General features: G+C 40.2%; 1 pseudogene; it reads right to left on the reverse strand.

Moving 5' to 3' along the window:
• Nucleotides 1-649: 649 nt before the first annotated feature.
• LOC114699901 lies at nucleotides 650-1,264 on the reverse strand (annotated as a pseudogene).
• Nucleotides 1,265-10,213: the final 8,949 nt, after the last annotated feature.

Genomic DNA, 10,213 nt, shown 5'->3' on the forward strand with positions numbered 1-10,213 from the left:
ATAGATTAACTGAAATGGGCTGAGTTTAAGTGTAAGAGCTAGTCATTAGTTAGCCTGAGCTAATGGCTGAGCAGTATTAATTACTATAAGCTTTTATGTGCTTACTTAGGTCTGATTGGCTGTGGACCAGGTGTGACACAGGAAAACTTCCAGCTACAGGAAGCCACCTTGTCTGTTCTGACCCACACCCAAAATGGCAACTCCTCACTTCCGGACTATTCTGTTGATCACTGATCAATGCAGGTGCTAGGTGGGAGGAGAATGATGCAAGGATGTAACAGGAGGATCCCCGGAGGCCTCTGAGAGGTTGGCTACCTCAATTCCTTCTCTTCCAGAGTCCTTGCTTGAAAACCCCCTTTTCAACAGAGACTGTTAGATACCAATTGCTAGAAATTTTGCTTCACTTTTGTTTGTTATAGACAGACACGTGCATCCAACACTAACGTTCATTGTATTTCATTAATGTTTCTAATTTGAAGCCAAAATGATTTGTAGCTTCAAAGTAGTAAACAGTAGAGGGTGTTGTTATGGTGCATGGCCTTGCAATGAACTTTGAAAGTAAAGATATGAAATGCATGTTTTTTTGTTTTTTTTTTTTTTAATACAAGTCTTTTATTGTCCCAAAAGACATCCCAAATAGTACTTAAATTCAGGATCTTGTTTCTGGAGCTGGATAACTTAGGACTTTCTCATCAGTCTGCCACACTATTCCCTTTTCAGACACATAGATACTATCCAAAAACTTTCTCATATCCTTGTTTTTAACTGTTGTGGCTTGCTGAATCAGAACCGCTGAATTTGAAACAAGTTCACTATCATTCCCTTCAAGGATTAATTCATCCTTCTGGGCTTGAGAGACAGAACAAGAAGTGCTTGTCTGCATCCGATCCCTGCAGATATATTTTTCACCCATGAAATTTCAGACTTCAACCAAAGACCCATTCTCCTGAGTAACGACGTTGATGGGGAAGTGAGCACACACAGACCTCATCCTGTAGGAGAAGCCCAGTGTAACACCCTTGATAATGTACTGAATGTGACTGCAGATGGTTCCGACAGTGGCCAGTTCCTTTCTGTGACCTCACCATTTGTCAACCCGGAGCCTCTTCTTCTTCTTCCCAAGGAGACTCAGCTCTACATTGATGTGATTGAAGTCCCTCCAGAGGGTTCCTCTGGGGCTCTTCACAATGACTGTGCATCCCTTTGGAGTGATGTCCACATTTTCTGGAATGTTGACAGTCAGAATGCTGAGAATGGTCTTCATTCTCCCAGTAGATGGGGCAAAAAGGGCAGAGTGTGTGTTCTTATATTGAAAGACAGCCAGGTGATTTATATTTTCATCGAATTGGTTTCTAAAAATTTGGAGAATAAGCTGGCAACATCAAACTTTCCATAAATGTTACTGTTAATTTTAAATGACCTTTCTGAGTTTTTTTAAAATTGTTGTTCTTTTCTTTTCTTTTTTCTTTCTTTCTTTCTTTCTTTCTTTTTTTTTTTTTTTGAATAGTACGTGCTTTTTTGGTTCAAATCAACACTAAAAGAGCAGGAGCAGATAATATGAAGATGATGCTAACATAGATGGTGTGCAGACACCCAAAAAACACCTTTACTGGCTTTGTCTTGTCTAGGGAGAGTGGACTTTTCAGTTCCCTCTTTGCATGTTGGTAAATTACAGGAGCACTGACTGCTACCAGCTCTTTTCATGACTGATCCTGAATTGGTAAAAGATGAGGCACCTTCTCCTCCAATAGAATGCAATGTTTTTGGTGGGGGTACATGAGAGGACAGAATACACCCTCAGAACTGATTTGGGTCCTTTGGTTCCACACTCCAGTACTTTGGGGAACATGATTATTGGAGGAAACTTACTATTGGTCACGACAACCTGATGAGACTTTGCAGTTGTCATGGTAATTGTGCGTCTCTACTCTCACCCTATCTCTGCTTTTGTAGACTTTGCCACAGCTCCACTCACAACACCGTCTATTGTCTACCAACATTGTGGATGAAAAGGCATTTTTGAAGTCACAAATCTTTCAGAGGTCTCAAATGAAAACTTCGTTGAACCATGAAATTTGCTGTTATGTGTATGTGCATACATTCCTGTGTCTTGTTCTTCATAATATTTCACTAATTGATTCTACTACTGTGTAGTCTGAAGAGTCTTTGTTTTGTTTTTATTATTATTATTTTTTTTTTTATTAAAAGTCCCTGGTGTTAAATATAATGTTGCTAGTCAGAGGTGGGGGTTGGATCTTGAGTTTCTTGGGAGAAATGAAAAGTAGTAATGATGAGCAAGTAGACAGGGGCTAACAATTCCTCTTACATCTCTTCATTCAATCTTATATAAAACCTTAAAATGCTTTATATTGAAAAAAACAGGAAGTAGAAACACAATGAATTTAATGTCTTGAGGATTATGCATCTGTAATTGGTAGTTTTGATATGAACCTCTACACTAGGCAGCAGTCCATAATAATTGATAATTCTGACATCACTAGTGTAAGGCTTGCATAAGAAAATGAACAGAGGAGAGTCCTGTGCTATGAACACTTTAAATAAATGTTGATTCTCATTTCTTCTTTTATTTTGAGAATTTAGCCATCAGAAGAACACCATCGCAACATATGCTTAAAATGATGGCCTCTGTTAAAAGAGATTCCTGTCTGAGTTTTACAAAAAGATACCATGATTCCCCTCCCCCCATCTGGAAACAAATTGCAGATGTTCGTAGGATTGACAAAGGAGCAAACTGGATGCCCCTGGGTTTGTTCTGGAGCTTGAAAACCTTTGTGGAGCAAAATGCATGTTAAAGGGAGTTTTCCTCTCTTAAGTAGTGCCTATTCTAATCATAACCATGGAAGGAAATTTAAATGCAAAAGGGTGAAAATTAAAAGAACTATAAATAACAACAAATGGCACCCTTGTAAATACAAAGCCACATTCACTCCCAGGACTGTTCCGTCTACAAACTATTTGAACAACAGTTAATAAGCGCATTCCTGGTGAAAGAAAATGCTAACTGATGTTTCATCTGACTGCTCCCTTTGTTGAGCGTGTTCAGAAACGGAGGGCTGGGAGATAGGGATTTCTGCGCTCTTTGCATTCAGATGAGTCCATGTGCCCACCAAAGAAAATGAAGAGTTTTCAACTTCCCCAAATATTCCTTTGCTAATATTCATCTCTGTCAAAAGATAATAGCACGCTTTGCTTGGATTAGCTGAACATCCATCTACTTTCCTTGATGGCTTCCCTTTCTCTCCACTCCCCTACTGAGACAGCCGACATCATGGGTCACAGGCCACTGGAACTTGGCCTTTCCTGCTGTTTATCAGGCTTGTGTTTAGGAAATCATGGGCTAAACCAGGGGCAGCAAAGAGGACCACTTTGACTGTTCTATAGCAAGGGAAGGCCAGGGAGTTATTGGCCTGATTTCTACCCTATCCTCTACTTTCATAACTGCAAAGAGGTCAACACAATAGGACTAAGCAACTGGGCTTGAGTGTAGATGCAGTGTTCGGGTCCTAGAGGTTATAGGTAGTCATATATTCTATATTGGATAAGGTGTCTCTTCTCTTCTCTTCCTTTCCCTCCATTTTATTATTGTTCTGAACAAATAGCACTAGCTTAAGTTATATTATTTATATGAAAATAAACATGGTTTTCAGTGGTTGGGCACATGGACATGCCATACAGTGCTTAAAACTAGCACAGAGGATATACTGAAATTTGTAAATTTTTTTGGATTTTTGATTATGTGGTTTCAAATTCGTGCTAGGACAGTTATTGTATTATGTGATTATGTCATCTAGTTTTCCTAAATCTTATTCAGTTCACATATAAAAGAGAGGTAAATAAAACCTTTTTATGAGTTGTTATGAAAATTCAGCAAAATTCAGGCTGATGAAAAGCTTCGCACAGAGGCTACTCAGGAAAACTTGGGGCATATGCCCCCTTGGATCATGTGACTTTATAGGGAAAGGAAAAACCAGTCATTCGGATGTAGAATGCATTGCAAGTTTACAAGTTAATCATACAAAATAACCTGTTTTTTCTAATCTAGAAAAATAGGTAGCCAGAAGAAAACCTATGTCTTCTAATAACCACAGTTTACTGAATACTTAATGTATTTATGAGGACCAAATTAAAAGCCTTCCCAAAGATGTACATTATCCAAATGAATCTTTCCGGTTGCCCGCTTTGTTTTATAAATGAGGACACTAAGGATCATGGTCAGTGCTTTGCTAAGAATATGCAGGATTCCTTCTGTAGCCTTCTCTTACATTTTTATATTCATGCTAATTACACCGTGTACAAAGGAGTTCCACGTATGTTTACAAAACAAACCCTTACTATACTTCTGTAATTACGAAGTCTGCCACTAAATTACTGTTTCATGTGTTTGTGTTTCAATTATTAACTGTGGCGGCGTATAACTAAGCTGAAAACATGTCATTTCTATGATAATAAGTGAACGCAATTAGCAGCGTATCTATTCCTCACACAAAATATATTCATTTGCATTCTGTCTCTTTGTATTATTTAACTGTATTTAGGCCAAGTCATGTCATTTCTATGTTAGCCTTTTTTTCCATCTAGAGAACTCTGTCTTATATTATAAGTGTTTTTATGTTGTCTAAATAAACAGAAGCAGGAGGGGTGATGAACCTGGGCAAATACTTCACTCCCTCGGTTATTTTCTGGTTCTCCTCTTAGAGCTCCCACTTAATGAGATGTGCGGTGATTGCTTTCAAACTCATGTGCATATAATATATCTTTGCAAATAAATTATATGATTTTTAATCACCAAATCTAGACTCCTGAGCAGTAAGCCAAGTCTCTTTACTACTTGTAAGCCACGGGCAAATGGGAACACAGCTCCGTAACTGTCTGCTGCATCCACTTTATATTAACCAGGATTCTTTGGAGGATATGTAATGGAAATGCAGCTTAAAATAGTATAAGCAAACATGGATTAATGTAGGGAACTTAGGGAATGAGAAAAACTCAAAAACAAGAATGCAGCTGAACTAAGGATTGACTTGAGCTCAGAAACACAAAATTCAGCCAGTGTGGCACATCCCTGTGTTTTCTGAGTGTCTGTCCCATTCTCTTCTTCCTCTGCCCTCTGATTTATTCTGCTTTGGTTTGCCATTCATCCACAGACACAGACATGGTGGTGTCACCTTATTCTTATGTGGCAGCTCCCCCCGCCCTTTTTAAATCTTACACATTGACCACACATTTGTGATTCTGAGACTACGTTACTAGAAATCAGAGGTCTCCTCAGGTAATCCCAGCCACCACTCACGCCCATGCACAAGTGAATATACTCAAATCAACAGTGTACGGGAAAGCAAAAAAAAAAAAAAAAGTTTCTAGAAATCAACTACTTAATATTGGTTAGCTTTTCACATTAGGTAGAAATCAAACATGCTATGATAGTACAAGCAAGGACAATGGTTCCAATCACTGGTAAAATAACAATGGCCACTACGGAGTAGTCAGCCTCAATCAAGGCACTGTGGGAGCAGCCTTAAAGCATAACCAAAATTAAACTGCACAATGCTATAAGGTGGAAATGTTATTATCCCATCCAACAGTAACATTATGCCAGCATTATTGCATGATGAAAAGAAGGCTTAGGAAGGGTAAAAGCCATCTCAAACTTGCTCAGCCCTGAAGAGCTAGATACATTCTGGGGATTCTAAGACTGCAAAACTCATACTCCTAACCTCTAAAGTGTACATTTGCAGGCTGGTGAGATGGCTTAGCAGGAGGATGTGCTTGCCTTGGTGACCTGAGTTAAATACCCAGGACAGGTGTAAAGGCAGGAGGGGACCAACTCCGAAAGTTGTCCTCTGACTACCAAACAGCTATGTATGTATGTACATGCATTTATGAGTGTGTGTGTGTGTGTGTGTGTGTGTGTGTGTGTGTGTGTGTGCACATGCACATGCTCTCTCTCTCACACAGAGAATAATAACTACAAATAAAATAAAATAAAAAAAAAACAACCAGAGTTTATAATTGTCTTTGATTGCCATAGTGTGTCCTATGTCTAGAACTTGAGGGTCAATTCCTGAAAACCAAGCATTCAGAAACTTCCGTTGTCATGCTGTGATGGATTAAGATTAATTGACAGTTGAAACAATTATGCAAGTTACAAGGGAGTCATAAATGCAGCAGCAATTGTCTCAGGTAGGTCTTAGGCACCAGTCGCCTAGTGAGGGTCTCCTTTGGATTGTATCTTCCTTGCCACGTTTCTTTCTGATGCCAACTTCTATGCTTTGCCTATGATTGGTATCAATTTAAAAGCTAGATAACACTGCTGTTTGCTTTCCTTTTTCAGATACAGTCTCCCTGTGAGGCTGAGCTCCTGCCTCCACTGGGGTTATGAGTGTGTGTCATCACAGGCAATTGTTTGTTCTTTCTAGAATCTCAGCCTTAGGGTTTTTGGAATCTCTTGATTAATGTAACTTATTTCAGTATTTAAATAATATTTAATGCAGGAGTGTTACAGGAATTTGTTTAATCATGAATAGACAGATGAAAGAATAGATCCCCTTATGCTTTCTTAATACAAGCACTTCTGTGTGTGAGTGCATAATTTTAGCAGTAGGCATATAGATAGATGACAGGTGATAGAATACACACACACACACACACACACACACACACACACACACACACGGAGATAGGAAGGAAGGTAGGTAGATATATACTATGCATTTTTATCCTTATTAGAGAAGCCCAAGTGTTCTCCAAACGGCACACTGTATTGTGCTCTCTCAGTGCATGAGTCCCTCTTTGTGTACAACTTTATTAACATAAGTGCTGCTACAATTAATGGTGTTTGTCAATGCAATGTGTTGGAACAACAGCTTGCTTTTTAATACTACTTTTTTGATAACTAGCATGAGAAGCATTTGGGTTGTTCATCAAATATGCCTGGCTGCATACCTTCTGGTTTGATGGGTAATATTAGTTTTGGCCACAGTATAATTTACTGAAGAGGAGCTTTAAAATCTCTTTCTCTTTGTAATAATGATTGGTAATATTTGTGGGATAGTTCCTATAAGTATCTGGGACCTCATCTGATTTGCAAGGGAATATCGAAAATGAGTGAGTAAGAGCAATCTTTGACTTAGCAAATATTGCTTTATGTGATCAATTGCTATAGGTTGATATTTATGTTTCCTCACCCACAGTTTTGTATGTATTCTTTGTCCAGTTACTATCTTGTATCAGCTTCTTCCTGATGATTTGGAAGGGTTTTAAAACTTTCAAAGGGTTAATTCCTTATATTTCTTAAGGGTGTTCTTCATGCAGTAGCTTTGCTTATATCTTTTATTATACAGATGTTTGCTATTTTATGTCATTAAGCATATCAATGTAATCTTTTATCATGTGTGTTGTTCAAGAAATCCTTTTTGTCATGATTCTTTAAAGGTAGTCTCTAATATTTTCTTTTAGTTGTTTGAAAATTATGTATTTCACATTTAGATCTTTGTGTATCTTTGAACTTTGGGGGGCTTTAAAAATATTGTGTGTATTGCAAATACTACTAATGCTATTCCTGGACCTGGACCTTGTTCTGCCTAAGTTCCCTGCAGCTGCAGAGGACTCCTGCATGCTGCCTGTCTCTGCAGCCCTTAGTCTCTGCACTTCTCTTGTCTACTTGGGAGTACTCTGAGACAAATCAAGCGCCAGACCCCGCTCAGGTTTGGGTATGCCATGTCGGAGGTGGAGGCATGTGATGTAAAGGAAAAGTGAAATAGCAGGATATTTTAGGTCAGGAGGTTTACAAGGATGTGGATGTGGAAACAATAGAATGTTCTAGGGCAGTGGTTCTCAGCCTTCCTAATGCTGCAACCCATTAATATAGTTTCTCAGGTTGTGGTGTCCCCCAACCATAAAGTTATTTCATTGCTACTTCATAACTGTAATTTTGACACTGTTACGAATTGCAATGTAAATATCTGATATGTGATCCCCAAAAGGGGTCTAGACCCACAGGTTGAGAAGCTCTGTTCTAGGGGCAGATGAAGCATTCCATTTTGTAGGGAAATTCCAAAATATGGAAAGAAAACAACTTGAAATGTCTCCAAGAAGTCCCTGAAACCAGGCAGATTCCCTAGGCCCCACCTTCCCAAGGGTACACAAGCAGTAAAAATACCTGGAGTCCCTCTCAGATCAGCCAAGCAGCATGGAAGAAGCAGACACCAGCTGAACTGCCAAGGAGAAACAGAGCAGCTGGGCTGTCTGGAAGAGGCTCAGACCAACCCAGCTCCCTGGAAATTACACTCTACAATCCACTGAGCTGCCTGCAAGCTCTGTACACTGAACTCCAGGTTCCTAGCTTTTGTGAGTAAGGGGCTTTGAGTAATTCTGCTCCTGCAAGTAGCCCCTAACCAATGTTCCTGTAAGTAACCTCAATAAAACATATTGGTTCACCGAGTCGGACTTTGTGGTATCTGTTCTTTGGTTCTCGTCAGTTCCTTATCTGGGGTGAGTAGGAGTGTGTGTGTGTGTGTGTGTGTGTGTGTGTGTGTGTGTGCGTGTGCGTGTGCGTGTGTGTGTGTGTGTGTGTGTGTGTGTGTGTGTTGTGTTGTGTTGTGTTGTGTTTCCCAAGGCAAAGTCTGTCACACAATACAGTAATAATGGCCTTGAGTAAATCAATGGCTAAGTGTTAGTTTTCCCTCCTCGGGGAACAAGATTGAGGATGCCACTTATTTTCTTTAAATGTCCTATGAGGATTAAGTCTCACTAACTGTTATCTGCTCGTTCAGTTTGTTTCTTCTCATACTTTTGATTGACTTTTCTCTCTGCCCTTCTCACTCTCTTCTCTTACACTTCCTCACTTGAACTTCCAGTGATCCAAACAACGAACTTCTTGCACCAGTTGGAAAAAAGAATCATCTTGGCGTGTACAAAGAAACACATGGAACAAAACAAAAGTAGCCTGGCAAGGGAATTTCATTTTCCTCAGGTTGTATCTGATCAATTTATTTATTTATTTATTTATTTATTTATTTGTAAATTTTCCTTTTTTTATTCTCAATGTCTTTCACGTCATGCATCTCCATCCCATTTACTTCCAGTTCCTTTGTAGCTTCCCTCTGTCTTTGCAAATCCCCCCCCCCATAAAATAAAATAAAATTTAAGAGAAGAAAAGAAAAGAAAAAAGGAAAATTCTCATGGAAGCTGTAGTGTGACACGGTGAGTCATTCATTAAACCCTTTTTGTCCATGTATCTTTACTTGCAAAAGTTCATGGCAGAGAGTCATTGGTCTGATCCAAGGCCTCTGGTTTCTGCTACACTATCTACGCTGGGCCCTCACTGGGATTCCTCTTGGATATCCTGTTGTTGCCCTGGATCTTGGAAATCCTGCAGCTTTGGGTCTGCAGGACCAGCCTCTTCATGTGCTCCAACAGATCATAAATGGAGTGGATGTTGGGGTGGACCAACTCATGACCCTGGTTCTGGGCCTGGGTAGTTGCAGGGATGGTCAGCCTGCCAGCTCTCCCTTGTCTTTACCACCAGGGTGAGTTCTTCACCATTGCCCTGGCTAGTTCACTCCCTGCAGAGATAAGCAAGGGGCGGGGCCAGTTTTGCTTTCACACCCTCAGGGGTGGTTCTCCCACACCTGCACCATCAGGACCAGCTCTACTGTGCTGCCCAGGCAAGGTGTAGGGGCCACTCTCCCGAGTACTGTAGATGGTGAGGGGCAGGTGTAGCATGAATTAATAAAAACAAACCTGGAGCCAGGTATTGGGGCAAATGCTGGAAGATCAGAGAAGCAGAACAAGCCACAGCTTCCTCACTTCGCCAGTTTCCTCAGCTGGTCTTCTTTCCTCAGACCAAAAGCCTCTGAGTCCTCATCTAAATGGATCTCAGCTGAACTGCTGCTAAAAGCCTAAAAGCTTAACCAGGCTCTAGTTCCTGGTATTTACATCTTATATACCTTTCTGCTTTCTGCCATCACTTCCTGGGATCAAAGGCTCTTGTTCCCATGCCTGGCTGTTTCCAGTGTGGCCTTGAACTCACAGAGATTCAGACAGATCTCTGCCTTTGGAATGTTAGGATTAAGGGCACGTGTGCCACCATTTTCTGTCCTCTTTATCTAGTGGCTGTTCTGTTCTCTGGCCCCAGATAAGTTTATTAGGGTGCACAATATTTTGGGGAACACAATATCACCGCAGGCAGGGG

This window comes from Peromyscus leucopus, chromosome 20 (genome assembly GCF_004664715.2).
Source record: "Peromyscus leucopus breed LL Stock chromosome 20, UCI_PerLeu_2.1, whole genome shotgun sequence".
Taxonomy (NCBI): Eukaryota; Metazoa; Chordata; class Mammalia; order Rodentia; family Cricetidae; genus Peromyscus; species Peromyscus leucopus.